The following is a 27,313-nucleotide window of genomic DNA, read 5'->3' as shown; positions in this document are numbered from 1 at the left end:
AATATATCAAGATATGTTTTCCTAGAATATCTCCCATTTGTAGTACAGAGATGAAAACTTTTTTTCCCCTCATAAAATACATTTAAGAAAATCCCAAATCCATTGTAATGCCCTCACTATGGGAGTATTATTAGATTACTGAGTCGTTATGAGTCAGCAAATCTAAATCTTATCATACTGGCTTACAGCATCCCATGGAACCATCACTATTATGTATTTTAAAAGACAGGAAAAGATCACATTCTTTAATATATTTAACCAGAACACTGTAAAACCATCTCTAATGAGTCACAGGCACAATTCAGTTGTTTCATCTGTTTAAGACATATATATTAGCGCCAACTACATGTAGGTCTTTGCTAGGCCTAAGGTGAATTTAGAGATTTATAAGACACAGACTCTGTCCTCGAGGAGCTCCTAATTCTTTTTAAGCAGAACAAGGCATATATTCAGGTAACTATAATAAAATGCTGGGTAGCAGGCAGATAGGAAAAAACAAATAAACAAACAAAAAACAAAACCCTGTGGAAATTCCTAAGAGGGAGAATGTCATCCATGTATTTGAAGATGGAGGGGTGGACAGAATACATCTGGTCCCTGACCTCACAGAGTTTATAATCTAGTGGGGAAGAGGTACACTAAATAACTCCACACGCTCATGACTATCTCATTGTAAACTGCAATGTGTTATGAAAAAATAGATGTGGGAGACAATGAAAGAGGTTAAGATTGGAGCGTCATAAAATCTGAGAAGGTGACACATCAGAGAGAGCTGAGTGCTGAGTGTGAGTGAGTGAGGTAGAGGGGGTAGAATATTCTGGGCAGAGGGATGCACAAGTGAGAATGGTTCTAAGGCGGGGAAAGCTTGGTTAGTTTAAGGAACTGAAAGAAGGTGAGTGTGGCTGGATTACAGTGCCTGGGTGAGAGCAGCACGAGCTGGTTCAGAGAGCAGGAGTAGAAAGCTAAATTCTGAAGGGCCTTACAGGCATGTTGGCGATATTAAACAAAACAAAACAAAACCACAACTCGTGAATGATACAGAGAGTGGATTGGAAGCAGAAAAAAAGTAGTGGCAAGAGGTTGCTGGAGTCATTCGGGGAGAGACTATGGTGACTTGGACTAGTGCAGAAGGAACGAGGGTGGAGGGTAAGAAGTCATCGATTTTGCCGGTGAAGTTGAAAAGACTTGGGTATGGATTGGGTGGGGAGTGAAAGAGAAGGATCATACTAGACTGCTTGTTTTAATATTATAATCTTTTTTTAAATTAAAAAGATTTCATTGAAGTATAGTTAATTTACAATATTGCATTAGTTTCAGGTGTACAGCAATGTAATTCAGATATATATATACGTATATATGTACATATATATATACATATATATACATCTGAAAATATTTTTCAAATTCTTTTCCATTATAGGTTTCTACAAGACATTGAGTGTTATTCAGTGTGCTACGCAGTAGGTACTTGTTATTTATCTATTTTATATACAGTAGTGTGTATATGTTAATCCCAATCTCCAAATTTATATCCTCCTCCCCCACCCCCTCAGCTGCCTTCCATCCCCTTTGATAACCATAAGTTTGTTTTCTATGTCTGTGAGTCTGTTTCTGCTTTGTAAATAAGTTCATTTGTATAATTTCTTAAGATTCTACATATAAGTGATATATATATTTCTCTGTCTGACTTACTTCACTTAGTATGATGATCTCTAGGTCCATCCATGTTGCTGCAAATGGCATTATTTCCTTCTTTTTTATGGCTGACTAGTGTTCCATCGTATAAATGTACCACATCTTCTTTATCCATTCATCTGTTGATAGACATTTAGGTGGCTTCCATGTCTTGGCTATTGTAATTAGTGCTGCTATCAACATTGGGGTGCATGTATCTTTTCAAATTAGTTTTCTCTGGATATATGCCCAGGAGTGAGACTGCAGGATCATATGGTATATATTATAATCTTAACTTTGTGACAAGACTGTGAGTTCATTTAGTCAGTAGACATGTTTTCTGCTGATTTGTAATCTCTACAGCATCAAGATTGTAGAAGGTGATTAAGAAATATGATTTTCGATTTGTTGTACCGGATGGAGAATCTGGTTCCCCTCGCTTTCTGCTCCTTAGGGTTTTCTTGTCTTCTTTCCATTACTGTGTATTTGCTTCTTGCTCCTCACCTTGTAGGAAGAACAGGAAAACCTATCCCTCACACCTTGCATTTCAGGGCTACTTACCATCCTCTTTCAACGTAGCACAGGCTAGAGACACATAGCTGTCCTTGTTCTTTGGGATAAATACTGCTGGGGCAGCCACTCTAGAAGGGCTATCCAGCATAGCAGCTGGTAGCCCAGCTGAGATAAAGAAATGTGATGCAGCAGTCAATATTTACTCTGTTTTTTTACATGGTTACCAGAGGAGCACAGTTTTAAAATGTCCTTATACGCATCTTAATCATTTCCATGAATACTTCAATGAAAATGGTGTGGGATCTGGCACTTTTAAATGATCTTCAAAGGAAGTGATGCCCTGGATTTTCACTGCCATCTGCATCTCCTGGCCTTTCTTGGAATTAGGAGGGTTGAAATAGGGCTGTAGTCATTTTGTTTCTTCATCTTGTGGGGAAGCGGGTATAGGTAATGAGCTCTGAGGGCAGAGCAGTTGCTCTGGAGGGTTTGTTGGACTTGGTGGGTGGCCATCGCCGAAATGGCCTTTTCCTCCACCTTGGAGACCTATTTCAGCCTGACACATTGTTCCTCACATTCAGCTTTAGTGTCTAAGCAATCTGAATGGGAAACTTGCATTAGAAAGAGGGTCAGGATTTGGAGGAGATTTGATTTGGAGTAGAGATGAAAAATGTCTGAGAGAAAGAACAAAATGAAGGAAGAGTTAGATAGGTGACTGGCTTCATCATCTATTGCTGAGTTACAAATGACCACCAAATTTAGAGGCTTAAAACTACACACATATATTACCTTAGTTTCTGTGGGTCAGAATCGGGGCATGGATGACTAGATCCAGTGCTTCAGGGGTCTCTCACAGGCTACAATCAAGGGGTCAGTTGGTCTATAGCCATCTTGAGGCTCAACTTGGTAAGGCAACACCTCCAAGCTGACTCAGTGGCTGTTGGCAGGATTTAGTTTCTCACTGCTGTTGGCTGCCCTGTGTTCCTTGCCATGTGGGTCTCTTGCTTTACTGATGTTGCAGCTCTACTATATGTATGTGACTGTGTGAGAAGGCAGTAGAGAGCATGCAAGCAAGGTAGGAGTCGCTGTCTTTTGTAACCTAGTTATAGAATTATTATCTCGTCACCTTTGCTGTATTCTATCGATGAGAAGCAAGTCACTAGTCTCAGCTTACACTCAAGAAGAGGGTACTATACAAGGGCACAAATACAGGAGATGGAGCTCATGGTGGGGGGTCATCTTAGAAGTCCACCTACCTCTCTGACCTCGAATTAGAATCTGTTGCAAATATTGAAACTGTCACGGCAGAGGGAGGGAAGAGGAGTTTCTTTGGTAAGTACCTTCCCCTCTACATAGAAAGGACTCCAAAGTGTTACTCTAATATTGAGCTCAGATCTAGGCTCAGATTAATGTGGTGGTTAAAGAAACAGTCTGGTAGCCCAAAACGATTTCTCCTTGACTCAAGTTAATGTTTATTACAGTTTCTCAAACATCACGGAGGACAGACATCTTCTACACTACACCATCTCCTCTGAAAATCCCAGTTTTTTCTACCACCCACTTAACTCATACACAACACCATGGTTGTGCTAAACTTGCTCTCTTCCTATCTCCCCAAACAATCTCCCAGATGGTTTATCGTTTCTTCCAGTTCTAGATTTACAAAAATCCAGAAAAAAGATTCAGCTACAGCATAGAAATGTCTGGCAATCACTGAACCCTCTTTGGAGAGTGGAGAAAGGGAATAAACAAAGCAGGCAAAGCATGTTCCCTTTAGCAGGCAGGGGAGGAGAGAAGCTGGAAAACCCACATATATTAATATTTTCAGTCTCATCACATAGCATTTATTGGGTGCAGGTTGTATTTCTTTAATCAGACTGCAAACTCCTTGAAAGCATGTTCTTATCTTCTACTTCCTTGTTTTCCCCCATAACAAATGTTGGGCTGGGGTGGGACAAATGGCTGGTATGTGTGCTGGGCTGTGACAATTTTTCCATTAGACTGAGAGATTAAAAGAGATAATGTGCCTGAAAGTGCTGTGTAAATGGTAACGCTCTGTCTACATGTCTTGGCTATTTTTGTTACTGTCATCACCATCATCATCATCCTCTAGCACATCTTTTAGGCACCATCTGCAAAAATAGACGCTTTCCTGGATAGATGCTCCATCTTGACCATTAGAATTTGAGCTCAGCAGAATAAACAAATCCCTTCCAAAGAAACATTTGTGTATCAATTCTCTGCTTTAAAATTTAGGATGATAAACATTATAGAGTGGGACTGTCACATATAATGTCATTCGGGTTTCTAAATATTATATTTTTCTGATTATAAAAGCAATCAGGTTTATTGTATAGAATTTAGAAATAAAATGACAACATAAAATAGAAGACACCACTGTTAGCATTTTACCATACTTCTTTTCAGCCTTTTGTATAAATGTGTGTATATGTACACACCTAGATACGTGTATGCATAGCTATCTGTACACATACAGATTTTATATCTTGCCGAATTTATAGTCTATTTTGAGAAATTTTTTTATTATTAATTATACTTCTAAATATCAATTTATTGGTGACATTATTCCATTAAAATTTTAGTTGTAACATGTGTAACCATTTCTCTACATTTTGGAGATTTAAGTTTCTTTCCTAATATGAATAATGTTCCAGGTATTATTTGGTAATATGCCATCGTCTACAACTCTAGTTATTTCCTCTGGAGTCTTAAAAGTTGAATTACTGGGTCAATGGCATGACCTTTTAAAATATTTTTTCTAAATTTGGCAAAGCATTCTTCTGGAAAGAATTTGCCAGTTTATATTCCTCCAGGAGTCTAGAACATTCTTACCTTCAACTGCATCAAATAATATCATTTGAAAATTTCTGCTGATTTTATAGAAATATACTTGCATTTTACTTTAATTGTATTTTTTAATTACTGAGGTTGATTTTTTCCATTATTTTTTGTATTTATTCTTCTGTGAATGGTTTATTCATGACTTTTGCCCACTTGACTTTGATGGGTCTTAACGTTTTCCTTCTTGATTGATAAAGTCTCTTTGATAGCTTACTTTAACGTTTTGACTATTGTATTGCAATCATTTTTAAGATGTTCTTTGCTGTTAAGATTTGATGTTTTTGGCATCTAAATAAATGTATTCCTTCTGTATACCTAGTGCACCATAGTCAACTGTTTTACCAAAATTATTAATCATGTCACTTACTTACTTTTGTTTTAAGATATTTTCTATGCACATAAGAATATATAAAACATATTCACAAAGAATGTGTAAAATGTATGTGAACTGTTTAAAGAACAACGATAAACACTCTAGTTTCCACCACTCAGTTTAAGAAAAGGAACCAATGCAACTACTTGGCCACCCCAGTGTGACTTCCCTAATCACACAACTCTCCCCCACTCCCCAAGGTAACCAGCCTTTTGACTCTGGTGATCATCACTTTCTTCCTCTTCTTTGCAAGTTTGCAAATATGTGTGTATTCCTAATTAATACATTGTTCAGTTTTTCTCGTACTTGAACTTTATGTAAGTGTCAAACCACACTGTGCTTTTTTGTCATTAATTTCTTTCATTCAACAATATTGTAGTTTTAAATTATAATGACATGTGGATGCATGTCATAATTCTTTTGCTCTGCAGTATAGTGAGTATTCCATACTGTATCTGTTCATTATATTCTTAATGACTATTTGGGTTGTTTTCAGGGTTTTTGTGGTCGTTTTGCAATTACAGGCGATATTGCTTTGAACATTGTTGTAGATGACAAGTCTCCTAGAACAAATGTGTAAAAATGTCTCTAGGGAATATATTGAGGAGTCAGGTTGTTGAGTAGTGGGATATGGATGTATTCAGTTTTACTGGATAAACACCAAAATGTCTCCCAAATTATTTATTCTAGCCTTCTTCCCCTCCAGCAGTGAACAAAGTTTTCTATTTCTTTCCTTGCACAGCACTTAGGGTTTCTGACTTTTTAAGTTTTACTTACAGCGTGAATACAAAATATTATTATTTCAATGTGATTTTAATTATAACTTTGCTCATTACTAAGTGAGGTAAAGCACTTTTCACACGTTTAGAGGTTATTCCTGTTTTCTGAGAAACATTCAAATTCTTTGCTCATTTTTCTGTTTTTTAGAAAACCTTTTTCTAATTGAATCACAGGTGCTCTGTTTTTATTCTACTTGTTGTCGTTATAAGTGTCGCAAATATATTCTTATTTATGGTATGACTTTTTACTCTGTGATGTATTTTCATTGATGAACTCAAGTTGTTAATTTCACATAGACAGGTTTATCAATCTTTGCCTTTACGGTCCATACTTTTTGTGTTTTATTTTTTTAAATCTTTATTTTCTGAAAGGAGAAACTGTTTCTTCTACACACTGACACCACTCCACTTCTGATACCATATGCGTGTTTTTTTTCTCACACCAACAAATTCTCTGACACCAGCTGGGTGTCCTACAATTCAATTCAATTTTGACACCATCTACCTGGAGTTAGCGTCAGATCCCACAGGTTAAGGGCTGAGTCCCACAAGACTGCCCCCAGCTTCAGATGCCAATCCTAAGTCTGGGCCTCCAGTATTTGTAATTGGCCAGGTGTAAATCAGGAGTTCCCACAACCCCCTCCTTAGGTTGGATTATTTGCTGTGCTGTGATGGCACACAGATCTCAAGAAAATACTTACATTTACTAGTTCACATAATAAAGCATATAATGAAAGATACGAGTGAATAAACAGACACACGAAGAGATACATACTGTGATGTCTGGAAGGGTCCTGTCCCTGTGGAGTTAGGGTGTGCCATCCTTCTGGCAAGGAGATGTATTCACCAACCCACTAAGGGATTTAACCAGCATTCAATTTTTGTCTTTAAAATTACTGTGGTGATTAGCTTTTAAAATTTTACTTATAGTCATGAAATATTATATTAATACATTACTAAAAGTAAACCATCTTTATAATCTTAGCCTAGATCCCATTTAGCCTTAGTGAATTACCCTTTACTCCATATTGAAATCTATTTGGTAATATTTTATTTAGGGTTTTGCATTCTACATTAGCAATTTCAATGTGTTTTCTTTATTCAGTTTTATAATTAGGGTTGTACTACCTTCATCAGAAATGCTGAGTAGCTACCATCTTTCTCTGTACTCTAGGAGAATGATTTTTATTTTATTTTTTTATATTACACACAACAGGAAAACTAACAATGTTTTGTTCTGTTTTATTAGTAGATGTGTTTATGTGCTTATGTACAAGAATGGTAAGGAGGATGGGTGGGTTTGGGGCTTGGTTTGATTCACAATGATTTGGTTTCTTTTCACTTCTCCACTCTGCATTCTGGGGTGACAAACTTTTCAAGCTGGCTCCCTGCATGGCATCACATCTTTACAGTTCGGAAGAGAGAGGGCTGGCTTCTATAAGTTCTCATAAGATGGAGGTATCTTCTTTGAGAATTTCATAGAAAAACTGTCTGCTTTATGTTTCATTGTCTTGAATTGAGTCAGTTGTACTTTCTGGCCACGCAAATGCTATGAATTGATGGGCTTTTAGATGGGTCAGCTGATGAATCATGATAATAAAGGAACTTTGCCTTGATTAGTTAAAATAGAGTCCCACCCTGGATATACTAGATAAGCCACTCCTCAGGGCTGTTGATAGTGAGAGGGAAAGATAAGATGTTGGTGAGACAACCTCAATATTCACTAAAAAGACATCCTTTAAAAACTTAAATTATCTAACTTTAAAACCATCTAGCGTTCTCCTATGTTTCAAACATATTTTTCCTATTTTTCTATTGATCTATTTTGGTTTCCTATGTCTTATTGAGTCCATTTTGTAATTTGTTCCAAGCGTATCATTCATTTTGTCCTATGTTAAAAATATGTTAGCCAACATTTTGTATAGTGTTGCCATATTTTTAATCTCCTGTGTGCCTCTATATCTATTACCATAGCCTTGATTTTCTTTTTGAATAATAATAATAGTGATGACAACTTAGGTACTGTGCAAAGAGTTTTACATATATTATCTTTTTTCTAATTGCTCTCATAAGACTTGTTACAATTTTTTTGTTTTTATCTATTTCTTTTTAAAGAACTAGCTCTTAGATTTGCTTATGTCTGCTCTCAGTTTTCAATAATTAATTTTTGCTGCATTTTATCATTTCCTCCTATTTTCCTTAAGACTGCTTCTATATTCTTTTTCTAAATTCTTGATAATTAAAAATCGTTTTTCATCATTTAACAACAAAGTATTAAGGATCCAGATTTATGTATGCTTATATTTATTATGTGGATTTATAGTACTTTTATTTAAGATAGTTTCTAAGCAGTTTAGTATTTTATTATGTATTTAAACTTTGACTCAATGGGCTCTTAGAATAGCAGCTTTCAATTTCTATGGTTAGGGCTTTGTAAAGTTATTTTTGAAATTTCTACTCTTTCTGAATCGTTTTTTTTTTAATATATAAATTTATTTATTTTTGGCTGCATTGGGTCTTTGTTGCTGCGTGTGGGCTTCCTCTAGTTTCGGTGAGCAGGGGCTGCTCTTCATTGTGGTGCCCGCGGGCTTCTCATTGCGGTGGCTTCTCTTGTTGTGGAGCACAGGCTCTAGGCACGCGGGCTTCAGTAGTTGTGGCTCGCAGGCTCTAGAGCACAGGCTCAGTAGTTGTGGCTCGCGGGCTCTAGAGCACAGGCTCAGTGGTTGTGGCTCACAGGCTTAGTTGCTCCGTGGTATGTGGGATCTTCCCATACCAGGGCTTGAACCCCTGTCCCTGCATTGGCAGGCGGATTCTTAACCCCTGCACCGCCAGGAAAGCCCCTCTCACTGAATCCTGAACAAATAACGTTGGTCTGTACAGTGACTAATTTGCAAAACTTAATGCAGGTTTGTGTCCCAATAGACACAATTTTTAAGCCATTCCTTTCAGGCTTAAAAAGAAAGAATCATTTTTCAATTTGTGGTATATAAAATTAAATATATGTCTGTTCACACACTTTTGTTAATTATGTTAATCCAATCATCACTATTCATATATATTTTTGACGACTTCATTCCTTATACAGTGAAGGTAGGCAATTAAAGCAACTCCATTATATTTCTATTTCTTAATTAATTTTATAAATTATAATTTATAAATTAATTTTAATTAATTTCTTTTAAAATTTAAAATAAGTATTTATTAATGACAAATAATTGCTTAGTTAAATAATTGATTTCCTAAGTAACATGTGAACACACACTTATATAATTAGCACCCAGGTCAAGAAATTGAACATTGATAACTCAGTCTCATGTTTCCTTTTAGTCACTAACCCCTACAGGCAACTGCTGTCCTTAATGCTAACAGCAGAGATAGGTTTTGTCTGTTTTTGTACTGTCTCGTGTGTGGCATCTTTCACTCAACACTGTTTGTGAGATTTGTTCATATTTTTTGTGTGGAATGTTTTATAATACCATTGACTTGAATGCTAAAAAAAAAAAAGTCAATATCGTGAGGCACTAGAGAAGCAAACATACAAAACTGAAGGATTATTTTAGAGTAAAGGAGAGTCAAGTAGCTATGGCAACCAAGTGTATGATTAAACTGGAGAGTTTTGAATATGCACTGTATATTAGTTAATATTATTTTATCAATGTTAAATTTTTTGAGTGTGCAGTGGTCTTATGGTTATATAGAAGAATGTCTCTTTGCTCTTAGGAGATGATGTGATGATATATTTGAGTCAAATATTATAGGGTCTGCAAGTTACTTTACAATGGTTCACTAAAAGTAATATACATACACATATATTTGTGTGTGTGTGTCTGTATGAAAATAGCAAGGACATGTGGTAGGATGTTAATAAACATTGGTGAAGGATATAACAGTGTCATATTATTCTTTCAACTTTTCTATGGAGTTGAATTTTTCAAAACTAAAAAAAAAATTTGAAAGATAAGCATGCACTGTGATTTAATCCTAAGTTTTAAAATCTGAGAAGTACCTTTTCCACTGTGATTCTATTTCACATATGGGGAAACTGAGGTTCAGGGGAGTTTGGTAAATTGCCTAAAGTATGCTCTTTCCACGAAAGCCACAAGGATACTGTTGACTGATAGTTCAGAAAAATGAAAGCTACAAAACATCCTGGGATTTTATAGAAGATATGAACCTACCTACTCAGATACAGATCTTAGAAATGATGTTGAGAGAGTTTAAGTATTTGGTTCAGGGGTGTCAGAGCCTGTGTTAATATCTTGGTTTTCTGGTCAATGTTATTTTCATTGCACCACCAAACACTGAAAGTATTTGCAGGAAGAATTCTGGGCCGTGACAACAAAGTTTTAAAAAAGAAAAAGAAAAAGAAAAAAAACCCTCAAATTCCTCCAATTGCATTTCAGGTTTATGTTTGACATGTGACCACATGTCAATCAGGCGTTTTTATTGCTCGAGTCAGGAACATTTTGTCTAACTCCTCTGAATGTGTAAGATCCTTGCTTTCTTTCCCTGGCCAGGTTGGGAACGTATCTTGGCATGTAGCAGAATTCCTGGATGTTTATTTCCCTGTCTTATGTAACAACAGTTTTGCTGAATCATTTACTTTTTCCCTTTGACAGAGTTTCAATGCTGTCAGTAGAGTATGCATCAGGGCAGAAGGGAATTATCATGGTGTCAAGCATTATGGGTAATTCAAAAGTAAATAGTTCTGCAGAGAGCCATGCTGACTTGCCTGAAGGCAGTGAAAACTCCAAAGGGAGGGCTTCCTTCTGTCTGGCTTTGTTAATTTCAGTTTAGTGTCTATTAGCAGGCTTCTTGGAAATAGGTATGTTGGACCCTTGACAGTCCTCTTGAACTTGAGAGCCCTATCCAGTCTCCTTCATACGTTTCTCACAGAAAAGGTTTTCTCAACTTCTTTGTTTCCATTATCCACATCTTTCTGTTTACTTTTCCTTGGCCCCAGCCTTCCCTGAGAGGAAAGAGATGTTTCTGTTGTTCCCTTCCCACACTGAGAGCCCAGAGTTTGGGTTAGTCTTTTTTTTTTTTTTAAATGAAAGACCATCCACAAAAATATAGCTAATCTCACCAATGAGAGATTTTCCCCATAAAGTCCTGTGTGACGTTATAGGAATCCGGGAATCACCATCTCAGTTTTGAGATTAGTCAGTGCTATGACCTGATCATACCATTTTTCATCGCTAAATAAGTAACAGTGAAAAACATGAAAAGATTCTGCCTTAATGTGTGCTTGACAGGTGGCAAGAAATTAGATTTTACTTGTTCATTCTTAAAATATAAAAATACATTCTAAAAGATACATTTAAAAAAAACAAACCTTTAATTATCCAGTAGTTGGATAGGGATACAATTTATATAGTTGAACATTGCTTTGTTGCCTTCTCTTACATGATCTTCTTCAGCTCAGATAACCAAAACTAGTATTATTAAAAAATAAAAACTAGGGCTTCCCTGGTGGCGCAGTGGTTGAGAGTCTGCCTGCCAATGCAGGGGACACGGGCTCGTGCCCCGGTCCAGGAGGATCCCACATGCCACGGAGCGGCTGGGCCCGTGAGCCACGGCCGCTGGGCCTGTGCGTCCGGAGCCTGTGCTCCGCAATGGTAGAGACCACAACAGTGAGAGGCCCAAGTACCGCAAAAATAAATAAATAAATAAATAAATAAATAAATAAAATTAAAAATAAAAACTAAGTGAGATAAGTTAATTGATTTATCTAATATTAAAAGTCTACTATTTGGATCATACACCATGATCAAGTGGGGTTTATTCCAGGAATGCAAGGATTCTTCAATATACGCAAATCTATCAATGTGATAAACCATATTAACAAATTGAAGGAGAAAAACCATATGATCATCTCAATAGATGCAGAGAAAGCTTTCGACAAAATTCAACACCCATTTATGATAAAAACCCTCCCGAAAGTAGGCATAGAGGGAACTTTCCTCAACATAATAAAAGCCATATATGACAAGCCCACAGCAAACATCATCCTCAATGGTGAAAAACTGAAAGCATTTCCACTAAGATCAGGAACAAGACAAGGTTGCCCACTCTCACCACTCTTATTCAACATAGTTTTGGAAGTTTTAGCCACAGCAATCAGAGAAGAAAAGGAAATAAAAGGAATCCAAATCGGAAAAGAAGAAGTAAAGCTGTCACTGTTTGCAGATGACATGATACTATACATAGAGAATCCTAAAGATGCTACCAGAAAACTACTAGAGCTAATCAATGAATTTGGTAAAGTAGCAGGATACAAAATTAATGCACAGAAATCTCTGGCATTCCTATATACTAATGATGAAAAATCTGAAAGTGAAATCAAGAAAACACTCCCATTTACCATTGCAACAAAAAGAATAAAATATCTAGGAATAAACCTACCTAAGGATATGAAAGACCTGTATGCAGAAAATTATAAGACACTGATGAAAGAAATTAAAGATGATACAAATAGATGGAGAGATATACCATGTTCTTGGATGGGAAGAATCAACATTGTGAAAATGACTCTACTACCCAAAGCAATCTACAGATTCAATGCAATCCCTATCAAACTACCACTGGCATTTTTCACAGAACTAGAACAAAAAATTTCGCAATTTGTATGGAAACACAAAAGACCCCGAATAGCCAAAGCAATCTTGAGAACGAAAAAAGGAGCTGGAGGAATAAGGCTCCCTGACTTCAGACTATATTACAAAGCAACAGTAATCAAGACAGTATGGTACTGGCACAAAAACAGAAAGATAGATCAGTGGAACAGGATAGAAAGCCCAGAGATAAACCCACGCACATATGGACACCTTATCTTTGATAAAGGAGGCAGGAATGTACAGTGGAGAAAGGACAGCCTCTTCAATAAATGGTGCTGGGAAAACTGGACAGGTACGTGTAAAAGTATGAGATTAGATCACTCCCTAACACCATACACAAAAATAAGCTCAAAATGGATTAAAGACCTAAATGTAAGGCCAGAAACTATCAAACTCTTAGAAGAAAACATAGGAAGAACACTCTATGACATAAATCACAGCAAGATCCTTTCTGACCCACCTCCTAGAGTAATGGAAATAAAAACAAAAATAAACAAATGGGACCTAATGAAACTTCAAAGCTTTTGCACAGCAAAGGAAACCATAACCAAGACCAAAAGACAATCCTCAGAATGGGAGAAAACATTTGCAAATGAAGCAACTGACAAAGGATTAATCTCCAAAATTTACAAGCAGCTCATGCAGCTCAATAACAAAAAAACAAACAACCCCATCCAAAAATGGGCAGAAGACCTAAATAGACATTTCTCCAAAGAAGATATACAGAATGCCAACAAACACATGAAAGAATGCTCAACATCATTAATCATTAGAGAAATGCAAATCAAAACTACAATGAGATATCATCTCACACCAGTCAGAATGGCCATCATCAAAAAATCTAGAAACAATAAATGCTGGAGAGGGTGTGGAGAAAAGGGGACACTCTTGCACTGCTGGTGGGAATGTGAATTGATTCAGCCACTGTGGAGAACAGTATGGAGGTTCCTTAAAAAACTACAAATAGAATTACCATATGACCCAGCAATCCCACTACTTGACATATACCCTGAGAAAACCAAAATTCAAAAAGAGTCATGTACCAAAATGTTCATTGCAGCTCTATTTACAATAGCCAGGACATGGAAACAACCTAAGCGCCCATCATCGGATGAATGGATAAAGAAGATGTGGCACATATACACAATGGAATATTACTCAGCCTTAAAAAGAAATGAAATTGAGCTATTTGTAATGAGATGGATAGACCTAGAGTCTGTCATACAGAGTGAAGTAAGTCAGAAAGAAAAAGACAAATACCGTATGCTAACACATATATATGGAATTTAAGGGAAAAAAAATGTCATGAAGAACCTAGGGGTAAGATAGGAATAAAGACGCAGACCTACTGGAGAACGGACTTGAGGGTATGGGGAGGGGGAGCGGTGAGTTTTGACAGGGCGAGAGTGAGTCATGGACATATACACACTAACAAACGTAGTAAGGTAGATAGCTGGGGGGAAGCAGCCGCAAGGCACAGGGATATTAGCTCGGTGCTTTGTGACAGCCTGGAAGGGTGGGATGGGGAGAGTGGGAGGGTGGGAGACGCAAGAGGGAAGACATATGGGAACATATGTATATGTATAGCTGATTCACTTTGTTATAAAGCAGAAACTAACACACCATTGTAAAGCAATTATACCCCAATAAAGATGTTTAAAAAAAAAAAAAAGAAAAAGTCTACTATTTGATTGAACTAGAAGTAAAACTAAGAATTTAAATATCTTAATGTCAGTATGCCATTTTTTCACTATATAAATAACAAAATGATGCATTAAAGATAATTTGTAAAGTAGAAAATGTTTAAAATATGTAAACATTACAAAAATATCACCCATGTCTCATATTTGTTAATTCCCTAACTATATGCCAGCCATTGTTTTAAGGGTCAAAACTGCATCAATGAACAAAATAGAAAAAAAATCCTTATTCTCATGCAGCTGACATTATAATTTGTTCAATTTTCAATATACATTGTATATTATATACATGAATATGTGTAATATAGAAATCATTGATTATATAAAGGTGATAAATGTTATTAAAATAAGTGAAGGGAGAGAGGGTTTGGGATTATCTGGGGAGAAGTAGGTGGGGGTATTGTTGAGAAGGTAATATTTGGTTGATGATTTGAAGATATGAGATAGTGAGACATGCAGATATGTGATGGAAGAACATTCCAGAAAGAAGAGTCAGTGCAGTGGTGAGAGCATGTCTGGAATTCCTGAGGAACGCTAAGGTGGCCAGAGTGACTGGAGGGGGTTTGGTAGAGTGATGGGGTTGCTAGAATAAAATAGGAATTGGAGTTTTGTTGCAAAGAGGAATAGAAAAATGGGAGCATAGTCTGGGGCCTTTTTTTTTTTAAGGTGACACCAAGAAACCTTTTATTTTTATTTATTTTATTTATTTATTTTTGGCTGCGTTGGGTCTTCGTTGCTGTGCCCGGGCTTTCTCTAGTTGCGGTGAGCGGGGGCTACTCTTCGCTGTGGTGTGCAAGCTTCTTATTGTGGTGGCTTCTCTTGTTGCAGACCACAGGCTCTAAGCACGCCGGCTTCAGTAGTTGTGGCTCATGGGCTTAGTTGCTCCACGGCATGTGGGATCTTCCCGGACCAGGGCTCGAACCCGTGTCCCCTGCATTGGCAGGTGGATTCTTAACCACTGCGCCACCAGGGAAGTCCGAAATCGTTTATTTTTTAAGACAGAGTAATAATATCATTTTTATGCTGATAGGAATGATCTAGTAAAGAGGAAAAACTGAGAATGTAGAAGAGGGGGCAAGAATTGTTGGATGGATGTCTTTGCATGGGGGTGAAGACAGGGAATCCAGTGCATCCATGGAGGGATTAGCCTGAGGCAGGGCTATGGAGAGTTTATTCATAGTAACACAAGGAAAGCAACATGCATGAAAACAGATTCTTGAAGATGGGTAGAAGGGATCCTGAGGATTTTTGGAAGATCGCCTTTGATTGCTTCCATTTTGTCAGTGAAATTGGTAGAAAGATTATCAGCTGTGAATGAAGATGGGGAAGACTTGTTGGAGGTTTCAGGTGAAAGGAAAAGGTGAGAAATGGTTCAACAGGAGTCTGAAGGAATAAATGGGCAAGAGAAACATACTCTAAATTTGGCAGCATTTCAGCACTCATGAAAGTTTTGGTCATGAGTTGAAAGTGATACTGGACGGAAGGGTGATGTGTTTTCCCTTCCTACATTCAGTGACTTGGAAGGAAGCAGGTGGGGAAAGGTGGTAAGGAAAGCAGAGCTGAAAACATTTGCAAGTGAGTGATTCTAATGGTTGGTCATAGGATTTAGACTCGATAAGGAAAAATAGGTATATTCAGAAAATTGACACTTTGTTACATTTCCTTCTATTTTTTTAATGTACAGTATACATCAGATTTTTAAAAGTTACAACAATTATTCTGGATGTGTTTTTTCAGCATTTTTTTTCACGGGCATTTTAACATACTCTGGTTTCCCAATAGACTAGAGCAGGGGTCCCCAACCCCCAGGCCGCAGACTGGTACCGGTCCACAGCCTGTTAGGAACCAAGCCGTACAGCAGGAGGTGAGCGGCAGGTGAGCCAGCGAAGCTTCATCTGCCTCTCCCCATCGCTCACATTACCGCCTGAACCAACCCCCACCCCCACCCCATGGAAAAAATTGTCTTCCACGAAACTGGTCTTTGGTGCCACAAAGGTTGGGGACCGCTGGGCTAGAGTATATGTACAATTTCTCCTTTGGGGGCATTGAGTTTTGTGAAAAAGACTGCTAGTTTTCCTCAAATATTCTCCCATTCTTTAATAGTAATAGAATCCCTTCTCCCACTTTGAGCTTGGTACACAGCCACAGAAATAAAAACTGTTTGCCAGCTTCCTTCTAATTAAGGATGGCCATGTGAGCATCTTTGGACAATCAAATGAATGTGCAGGGCATGTGTCAGTCATCTGGGACCATAACCTTGACAATGGATGCTACATGCATTTATGTTATTGAGAACCTGGGTCTCTGACACCATGGAGGTAATTCCTTTAGTTAGAATAATTATGAAAGGGAATTAACTTTCTGTAAACCAATGTCATTATGAGATGTTTGGAAACAGATGAATTGCAGCCTCCCCAGAGTATGAAAAGGCAACATATCTTTTTTCCAGCTTGAGCATCCTGTTTCTTGTTTCTCTTTATTCCACATGAGATTATCTGAAAACAAAAGCAAAACAAAAAGCCACTACTTTAAAAAGGGCAAAGAAAAAAAACACCTGAATTTAAAAACTCTAAGGCAAGATGCCTGTAAAGTTCAGATTTGTGGCCCACCAATAATTAACATTGAGTTACAGATTGGCAGGCATGTAGGTCAGCACACTATCTGGATTCTTCTTTCCCAAGTCCCCTCATCTTGGATTCCGAATACAGGTGTCATCTAATTTTCTGTAGGCTTCCGTTAGTCTTACCGATACTGCTATCTGACAAGGATAAATCCCAAGTAAGTCAGATTTGCGGATTTCATTGACTTCACAGTTCATTGGCAGAACAGTGATTCTTGAAAAACCTTGTAGTTAGTGAATCCCCTAGCACTTCTTGGTTCAAATCCTCAAATCGGCTTGCTTCTGAGAAGGAAATTCTGATATTATTCACTCAAGTATCTTCAAGACTCCCTTTCCTATCTTTCCTATGTTCCTCCAACCTACAACCCAATTAAGTAGCTTTCACATTTTAATGAGCATAAAATTATCTTGATAAAAATATATCTCATCAGACCACAGTGTTGGGGTTCCTGATTTGGTGGATCTGGTGGTGGGGCCCGGGATTATTTATTTTTAACCAGTGTCATCCCATGGCTGGTGTGGGCTCTACATGGATCACATTTGGAGAATTTCGTAGACACCTTCATGGAAATTGACATTCTCTGACTCAGTTGTACTCTAATTGCTTAGAACAGTTTCATTGTGTGAGATAGTCTAACAAATGGCTGATCTTCACTATCTTTCCCCATTTTTTCCCCAATATGATAAAAGAGAAACCTCTGCCATAAGAGTAACTTGGACACCTGTGCTTAAACCAAAGTGCACTTCCAGTTTAAATGTTACTTTGAGGTCAAAATATTGGCAGAAAATATTTAGAGGAAACCAGTTTCCCCACGTGTCTTGTTCAACTCAAGCAACCCGGGAGATTTTAGTAGCTGTGACATGACTCCACTTAGTGAAAAAGGGGACAAAATCAATGCCCACTTCTGTGGTTCTTATAGAGAAACATAAGGGACTCTGCCTCTTAATTTTGTTGTTGTTGAAGATCTGAAGATACGAACCAAGCTTTAATGTTGTAAGGCAAAATGAAAACAAAAATGTTTTCTGGCTACTGGAGGTTAGAACTTCTAGAAAGATGTTGTCTCGGGATCAGTGTAAACACCCTGGGATGCAGTGTAAGTGCTTCGTATTTCACAGTTCAGGTTGTAGATGGAAGCCTTTTTTGGGGTAGGATTTACCTACAGCTAGCGCTCTATTGACTGCTTATTTGCTTTCCTTTCTTAAAAATCTCCCAACTTTAGTTTCTGGGACCCCATTCTGAGACTCATTTTGAGGGAATTAATTATAATTCTTGTGTTTGGAGTTTTCTCTCTCAATTTTATGAGTAACTGCATTAAATCTCCCCAGCATGTGCACACGCACGCACGCACACACACACACTTTAGTTTGTGTAAAGCAGAAGTCTAAACGGTAAAATTTTGCCCCTCACCCGACTCTTCAACACCAAGGACATTTGGCCCTATCTAGAGACATTTGGGGCTGTCCTCACTAGGTAGGCATATTACTGGCATCTAACAGGTGGAGGCCAGAAATGTTGCTAAACGCCTTGCAATGTACAGGACAGTCCTCACAACACAGAATTTTCCAGCCCACATGTCAAAAGTGCTGAGGTAGAGAATCCTTGGTGTAGAGCCTACAGAAGTTTATCCATGAGAATGTATTTTCATTTTATTTTTATTAAAGGCTCGTTCCCCCATCAACCAATTGGAATATTGCCAAGTGGCCTTTTCACGTGCTCCTTCCATAATCCCCCTCAATTGCAAACCAAATGAGTTAAATCATCACAAATATCCCAGGGGTCCATGATTCACAAATAAGGAATAGTTAGTGCTGGCTTGGTGGGCTACCTCCACGTCTATTCAGTGACCTCATCTTAAATTATGGTCCATACACAGTGCACTTTAGCGACTGCTCATTTCTCCTTTCCCTGCCACCCAGAGCGTTGCCACCTACCACTTGTTCCCACATTCTGTAATACCACAAAGCCCCTTCTCTCTATTTTTCTCAAGGCCTAGCAGGACTTTTGGTGTTCAGGCAAATAAACACCCTACCAATAATCCAATAAAACTTTTACAGACATCGGAAATAAAACATAGCGAGGAGCAGTACACAATCTCTAACTGCTTGCTTCTTTTTTATAAACCCTGCACTTGAGCCCTGGAAGCAGCACAAATCAAAGCTAATAAAAGTGCCAAGGTTTTACCCTTATTGTCCCTAATGGGTTGATTCATCCTTCCTGTGCTGCTACCCTAGTGACCACGGGCTGTCTGGGTTCCCAGATGGAAGAGATGCATGCTGGCATATCGAGTATGAGGGAGGAGGAACTAATTTCAAACACTTCTTTCATCAGGTTGATTTTCCCTTTTTTTTTTTTTGCGGTGCGCGGGCCTCTCACTGTTGTGGCCTCTCCGTTGCGGAGCGCAGGCTCAGCAGCCATGGCTCACAGGCGCAGCCACTCCCGCGACATGTGAGATCTTCCCGGACCGGGGCACGAACCCGTGTCTCCTGCATCGGCAGGCGGACTCTCAACCACTGCGCCACCAGGGAAGCCCGATTTTCCCTTTTGATGGTCATCAGCTGCAGATGAATAAGTGCCATCACCTTGGGCCAGAACTAGACAGTGTCTGAGGCTCCCAGAGACAGGACGCAAAACAAAACTAAATCCTGGAGCTTAGTTTTTTTTTTCAGCTGCATTTCCCAACTCTTACTTTATGAGGGAGCTGCAATTAGTCTATGCTATAAATGAAAACAGATTAGAACCGATAAATGTGAGCTGTTTGATAAAAAGCTTGTTCCAAAGCGGAGGTAAGAGGAAACCACAGTTAGAATATTAGTCCTTTCATAGGGAAAATTTTATCATTGGCAGAATGACTGCTGGGTTTTGCTGATAATCCAAACGCCAACATTTTCTTCGGAGCCACAGCTCAGATGTCTCTAGGGGCCAAGTAGATGACATAAATGAGTGAAAAGGAGGGGAGAGGGGAAATGTTGTGTAGGGGTCTTTGGTCATCTAGATATATGCCTTTCTTGCAGTCTCCAGCCCTCTGCCAACAGCTCAACCAAATTGTTGGCAAGCAGACATGCGTTTTCAGATCTTCCTGTTTTTCAAATATATAAGATAAATATCTATTTTAATGCAAAGTCTTCAAATTTTTATTACATGGGTGAGTAATTTCATTTAGGAAAGAAATGTATGGGCCAAAAAACAAACGAAAACATATCGGTGGGCTGGCTTCCCATGATCTTGTATTCAGCGTTTCTTCCTTGAAAAGAAATAGCTTATGCTGTTTGGTGTTCATTAGTCCCAGGACCCTGATCAAGGCTTTATAGAGCACACCATAGGGTTTTAGTTTTGGTTTTGTATTGGCTTTTTTTTTTTTGCTTTCACTGTAGGACCCACTTACATTCTTAGAGGGTAGGAGATGGTATGGGTCAGGGTAACTTTTTGGTGACCCCTTCCATTTCAAGCCTTCTCCTCTAGGTGTCACTGCAGCTCTCCTTTGGGGGGGTGGGGGCAGTGGTCTTTGACCTCCTGGTCCCCTTCACAGTAGGGCTTTCCTGATGACCTGGCCCTGCCAAGTCAGCCAGCCATGGAGAAATAAACATTACACACAGCCTTCCCTTGACTAAAGATACCAGTAACCATCAAAATCAGACAGGAGCTTCGTATAGCCACGGGCACCAAGGGATTGCCACTCTCGACTCTTTCATCTGGTTTTGCTCTGTTGGAATGTAACATCTTTTCAACAGCTTTTCCTTTTCAGAGCAGCATTATAGTAAAGCAGTTGACGGTGGCTTGTGTTAACCAAAACTCCCACTAACCGTCTGCCAGGAGAGGTGATGCATTCATCCATAAGGGAAGGTGCAGGCAGGGTGCAGAGGCAAGGGCTTATTGGATCAATTGACAGTCATTCCGAATGTATCCGGTGGGACAAATCTGGGGCTGATCCCAAACTCTGAAATGCATTCTTCCCTGGAAAAATCATGAGCCAGCAGGTACAGGTGTTCAGAGAATGCAAACAAACCTTCCTTTCATATTTCTTTGAACTGTGAGCACCTATTAGCAGCTTGCCCTCCCACTGTTTCCCAGCAGTTGGAGCATAACTGAGTACACATTTGGAAGATAGAAACCAGAGTAGCCAGCTGACTCTGGATTCTAAGTACCAATATGGGCAATTACATCTTCACTAGTAAGTATTCAGTGGAAAATATACAAACATTAAAATAAAGAATGTTTAAGTTTCTTCAAACTAACATTGAGAGGTACATAATCAATATTTTCCCTTCTTTTTTTAGGAGGCGCTCTCACCATCAAGTCCATATATATATTGAGAAAAAGAACATACACCATTTGGAAAGTTAGAAAGGGCACTTGTGTTCTTAGATATTCAAGAAATGCAGTTGCTGCTGCTGTGATGGTCATTCTTGTTCCTGGGGAGAGGGAAAGTCACTGTTACCTTGTAGTGGTCAGGAAATACTGCAAGAAGGTGTACAATTTGGACAGTTAGGAGGAGAGATCATTGAGTAGGGAGCTGGGGCTCGGGTTGGGATAAACATCATGAGGAACCTATGGCTTAGGTGTCGTGTGACTGGAGCAAGAGATTCCTATAGGCCCTAAGTATGATATGACAGAAAGATGAGGGGACAATTCAAATAATGGGCAAGTTGGTTCACCTTCCTGAGCATCCATAAAATGGGGACAAAATGCTTACCCCCATTGGGCTGCTGTAAATATAAATATATGTTATGTAATGTGTTATACATCATATATAATGTATAATAGATCATGTATATCGTGTTATATATTATGGACACAACTAAGGTAAGTAGTGGAATATCGTACAGAGCACGAAGCTTGGTGCCTGGCCCGTTTTTGCACTCTCAGTGTAATAGATCAAATCACGGAGGTCTTTGTTTGATGAGTTTGGGTATTTTTCTGCTAGTTTTTGTTGGTTCCCTGAACCTTAACTTATTTCTTTTGAAGATCACTTGGTTCCTCTCATACCAACTGTTGCTGCTTCTGAGACCCTCACCTTCCTCATTTATCAGTTTGATTTCTTTTGCTGATATGCTCAACTATCGATCCTAGCCCTTCCGCTAAGGCCTAGGCAGCCTTTTCTCTGGTCCCCAGAAGTATTTCGAGAAAGGGAAGCTGAGCTAGGACACAGCCAACTGCACAAGCCCCAAAGGCCAACTGCACAAGCCCCAAAGGCCAACTGTACAAGCCCCAAAGGCCACCTGAGTTCCTCTGGCCAATTGGTTTTCCAGCCTCAGTAAATGCTGGTTTCCTCCTGCTTCTTAACACAAGCTTCTCTCATTTCATGAGACTTTGTGATTAGTATTCAACAAGAACCTTCTCTGACAGCATTTGTGGGAAACCAGACTGTCAATTTATTTATAGCCAGCCTCAGGGCAGAACCACAATGCCTGTGTAAAGCTACTGAGATGCATAAAATATGGTGTGTGTGTGTGTGTGTGTGTGTGTGTGTGTGTGTGTGTGTGTGTGTGTATATATATATGTATTGACTAGAGGTGACATTTAGAGTGGAAATCCATTGCCCCATGGGTTGGAAAAGTGACTAACAGTAGGATATAAAAATGCCAAGGAAAGACTTGGTGTTATTGCTAAATGGAGGTCACTTTTTCAGGTTCATGGTTAATAGTTTCCTCCAGAAATACTCCATTATATATGGGTAAGCACAGTGTCATCTGCGTGTGGTCTTGTTCTGCCCAAACTGAAGTTGGTGACCTGGACTTCATATCATAGAAAAAAACACATCTTTGTTAAATCTCCTACTTCTGGGATTATAAAATGGGCCAGTGACCTGGGGCATATAACACAAAGGGAAATAGGGAGCAAAGGCCTCCAGTGAGCTAGCAGCTATGATGTCCTGGTGGGAAGCATCCTGGGCGTAGGGTCAGGGGACCTGGTTATTGAGGGTTCAGAGATAATCTTACCTTAACCTTCTTTAGAATTGTTTAAGATTAAACTTTATCACTATTGCTATTTCTATGTCATTTCTATCTATCAATCTACCTATCTATCTATCTATGTATCTATCTAGTTTATACATGTAAATAGCATATATATGTCTATAGTATATTTATATATATAAGAGAACATGATCAGTATAATTATCCAGGTTGGGTTCGAGTCCCTTTAATGTATTCTCATAGCATTCTGCATTTTTTGGTCACAGCACTTTCAAAACTATAATAAAGCAATTATTAACATAACTTCTCTACACTAGGTTTCCTAAGGGGGGAGGGGCTGTGTCCTCAGCCTGAGAACAATGTAACAATGTCTGGCACTGGGAAGGAATTTACTATACATTTTTGAATGAATTACTGTTAAATCTTAGCATTTGTTAAGTCTGAGTATGAATGGGCCCTAGTAGTGTTTTGTTTTGTTTTTGTTTTTAATGACTAACGTATACTGACATCTCTATTGGTCTATTCTGAGCCTGGACTAAATAATATGATTCAATAATATCCCAGATGCTTCTATCACTAATTTTTCTTATCTCATTTGAGTTTTTATAGCTTCTCACAAAATGAGATTATGAGTCCCATTTTATAACTATAACTCTTGAGGTCTCCTGGAATTTGGTTCTAGTCAGTGTTTCTCATTTGTAGACTTACTCTTACCTTGAATCATAAGTCTTGACCTTATCCAGGACTGTTTAATTCAAAGTTTATGTGGGTGTGTGGTTACAGAAACTCCATAGATAGAGGTCATAGGCTGAAGTATATTTCTGACTTTTGCCTTATCACCCCCACTAATAATCTAATCGTTTGGCCATGGGTTTGGGGTTTGATTTTTTAAATGTGGTCATAGAAACACTAAGGAGAGCAATTTTCCATGTGGGCAGGGCGAGGTGACTCATGGAATGTTAGAATGGGGAGAAGTATTAGAATTGGCCATTAGAACTCAACTTCCAGCTGTATCTTACAGATGTGGTAACTGAAGTCTAAAGAGAAAGTAGAAATGCCTCAAATCACACAGGAAGGTTTTGATGGGACCAGAATTATAATCCAGGTCTTCTTATTGCTAGTGCAACAGAATTTTGATTGGGACTTTCGTCTGAGAATTGGAGCTAGCAGATTGCAGTACAAGTCATTCCACACTCCATATTCAAAAAAAAAAAAAAAGCCCCCCTTGAGCAGATAAGTTCCCAGGGCTTATTAAGAAAAGTCATATTTGAGCCTACTACGCCTTGCACCACACCCCACTTCAACATATAGGAAGAGAGACTGGAGCAGGAGGTGGGGAAATAGTCACCAACAGCTTCATGCAAGGCCGTGCTCATGGTGAGAGGGCTTCCTGTTTTCTCTGTCCTCAGTAGCTAGGGTAGCTAAAAGCTCCAAAGTAGTTGGTGGTAGACACTGAAGATGGCTCTAAGTAAGGAAAAACAGCCTTTTATTTTTTCCAACTGGATGGATGCTTGCTGAGATGTAGTGTGTGTAGCTGCAACCTGCAGCGAGGCATCTGGGAGCCAGATTGTACAGTTGTTGGAGACCAGGCTGACCAAAAGAGTATGCCATCCCCCATCCTTTCCCTTAAACCTCCCTCCGAAGAGAGAATACACATCTTGCCTCTGTCTTGACATCTAATTCTTACTCTGTTAGGCAGAAATTTCATATTTCACCTCAGAACTGCATGTCTTACAGTTAACATCATTTCACAGGAAGACTGCTCTTTTTTTCACTGACTATTTTATAGCATTTTTCTTATTATTTTCACAGTGTCTAAGTAGGAAGGGATACATTAGGGTTACAGACCTTCTGGTAAAAGAGATCTCAAGACCATGCCTAAGCTGACAATAAGTGCCTTTAAAGTGTGGGATTGGACCCTGAATAATCTACCACAGTGCACACTAACAGTACGATGAAGGTCTAAAAGAGTAAACAGTGAATGAACAAACGAATCAATGAATGAACCCAACAGGAACACACCTTGTTACCGAACTCAGGTTCGGCTGCTCACTGCTGGAAAGTCCATACCTGAGAGACAAGTGTTGGTAGGAAAGGAAAGGTTACTTTATTCAGGAGGCCAGCAACCTGGGGAGAAGGTGGACTTGTGTCCAAGAACCAACTCCTAACTGCCAATCAGCGGGAAGAGCTTTTAAAGGGGAGTGTCAGGGGTGCACAGGCAGAGGGAGGGGGCCACGTGCAGAACAGCACAGTCGGCTCTGACAGTCATCTTGAAGTTGGGTCACATGTTAGTCTGACCAGCGTCATCTTGATTGTTTTAAGTACAGTTAGTCTTCAGTGCCAAGGTCAGTTCGTTCCCATTTCCTTGAGGCCAGTCCTTGTGTCATGGCTACAGGTTAGTCATCATGCAGTTAACTTCTTCCACTGGGGGTTGGGGACAGGGTTTCAGTATCTACAAAACAGCTCACAGGAAATGGCTCCGAATGTTATCTATAGCCTTGAGGAGGAACTAAGGGTTATTTACTTTGTTTAATGACTAAACTATTATTATTTTGTCTTGTTTGACTATTTTCCTTTGTTTCTGCATTTTCTTACTTCTCTGATTGAATTTTCTCTTTGGCTAAAGTTTTTCTATAGACAAGAGGCAGGCAGAGGACACGGGGGTGTCTGTCCCAGGAACACCCCACAGGGTCCTGCTCGGTTGCAATCCTACAGTGTTTCTATCAATGAAGAACCTAATACCTAAATTGACCATGAAAGGTATTGTTGTTGTTACACTTGGCTTCAGAGTCAGACAATTTTATGGGTTGAAATCCCAGGTCTGCTACTACCAACTGTGTGATTTTTGGCTGGATATGTGATTGCTCTATGCTCTAGTCTTGGTAGTAAAATGGAGATGTTAACACCATCGTTTGTGCGGTTGTGATGAGAATTGGAGATAATACCTAGAAGGTTCTCAGCAAAATGCCTGATAGAAGATATTCAGTAGAAGCCTCACTTTTTACTCAGCAAATATTGATCAGTGTCTAATCAGTCCCAGAGTCTGAGTGAGGGGCCAGGCACAGACACATTCATAGGGTATAACCCCTTTCCCAAGAAGGTCACAGTTTACCTGAGTAGGGAAAGAACGAGCTGGTCCTACCTAAGGAACTTAGTTTGGAAACCAAGGGAATGATTAATAAGGCTTCTCCTTTGAGGTGATCAAAGTGCTCTACATTGTCATTGCATGTAGGCTTTAAAATGTAATATTTACACAGATATTTGTCCACACAATTATCATTGTTTTTTAAAAAACTCAACCTTTTATTATATGAGATAAAGAGAGTAAAAGGAGAATTAAAATGAGCTACATCTACAAGTGCTTTGTGGACTGGGGTTTGTCTGCACAATCATTTAGTCAATGGCTAGAGGAACAGAGATAAGCAATTGTTTGTCTAGTCATCCTGAAAAATCATAATCTTGCTTCCATTTGATCAGAGCCTGCGGTCTTCAACATCATTAAATGCTACATTTTTTATAAATAAGTTTGTGCAAGAGACTGGGAAAATCAGTGCAAAGCCCTTTCTATACTCTTGTATAGAAAATACAAAGTATTAGAGTGGATCCATTGTGTAATTGGGTGTGAAAATTACCTCTGAAGTTTCCAGGTATATATACTACCCAGTACTAAAAAGAGTGACTGAAAAAAAATAGGAATTTTCAAAGGAAATATTTACCATCCAATCCATTACTTTTGACCCTGTTAGCCAGATCAAGAATGTAGAAAGAGGCCAGAGTAGAAAGAGAGTTGATCTGGATAAAATCACGTGGACTCCACCCCATTTCCCCTTACCTGCCTCAAGCCTGGAGGAGTAGCTTCATTGAGATCACTGGGATAGCCTGACCCCTGGAGTTTGGGAGCCGTAGTGCATTGGGGTTGTATTCCCATAATCTAGAGGAAAAGCAATATGCTGAATAACTGTATTTGATGGTGAGTCAGAGACCCAGTTAGGTTGGGATCATTTCTCTGGGCAAAGGATGCATGTGTGTTTCCTCAGAGATGAGTGGCTTGTGCAAGAGGGAGACACTCAGAGATGAGTGGCTTGTGCAAGAGGTAGACAGCAAAGGGCCATCTCAGGCCACATCCAACTGAGCCATCCGGAATGGTAAAGAAACACCAGCCACCATGTGGGAAAGGAAATGCTCTCTAGGGACTGTGCAGCAGGCTCTCAAGCAGCCACCTGGAATGGAGAGCTATCTGTCAAGAAAGTGAGAAGACCCCCTGA

General features: G+C 39.0%; 1 protein-coding gene across 1 annotated transcript in view; it reads left to right on the top strand.

Annotated features, from left to right (window-relative positions):
- The window catches only part of AGBL1 (ATP/GTP binding protein like 1), a gene marked incomplete at its 5' end in the record, with an annotated part of 671,581 nt that overhangs the window by 470,050 nt on the left and 174,218 nt on the right, over positions 1-27,313 (top strand). The gene's annotated exons all lie outside the window — the stretch shown is intronic.

Source organism: Phocoena sinus, chromosome 2 (genome assembly GCF_008692025.1).
Source record: "Phocoena sinus isolate mPhoSin1 chromosome 2, mPhoSin1.pri, whole genome shotgun sequence".
Taxonomy (NCBI): Eukaryota; Metazoa; Chordata; class Mammalia; order Artiodactyla; family Phocoenidae; genus Phocoena; species Phocoena sinus.
This window is presented reverse-complemented; position numbering and strand designations above follow the sequence as displayed.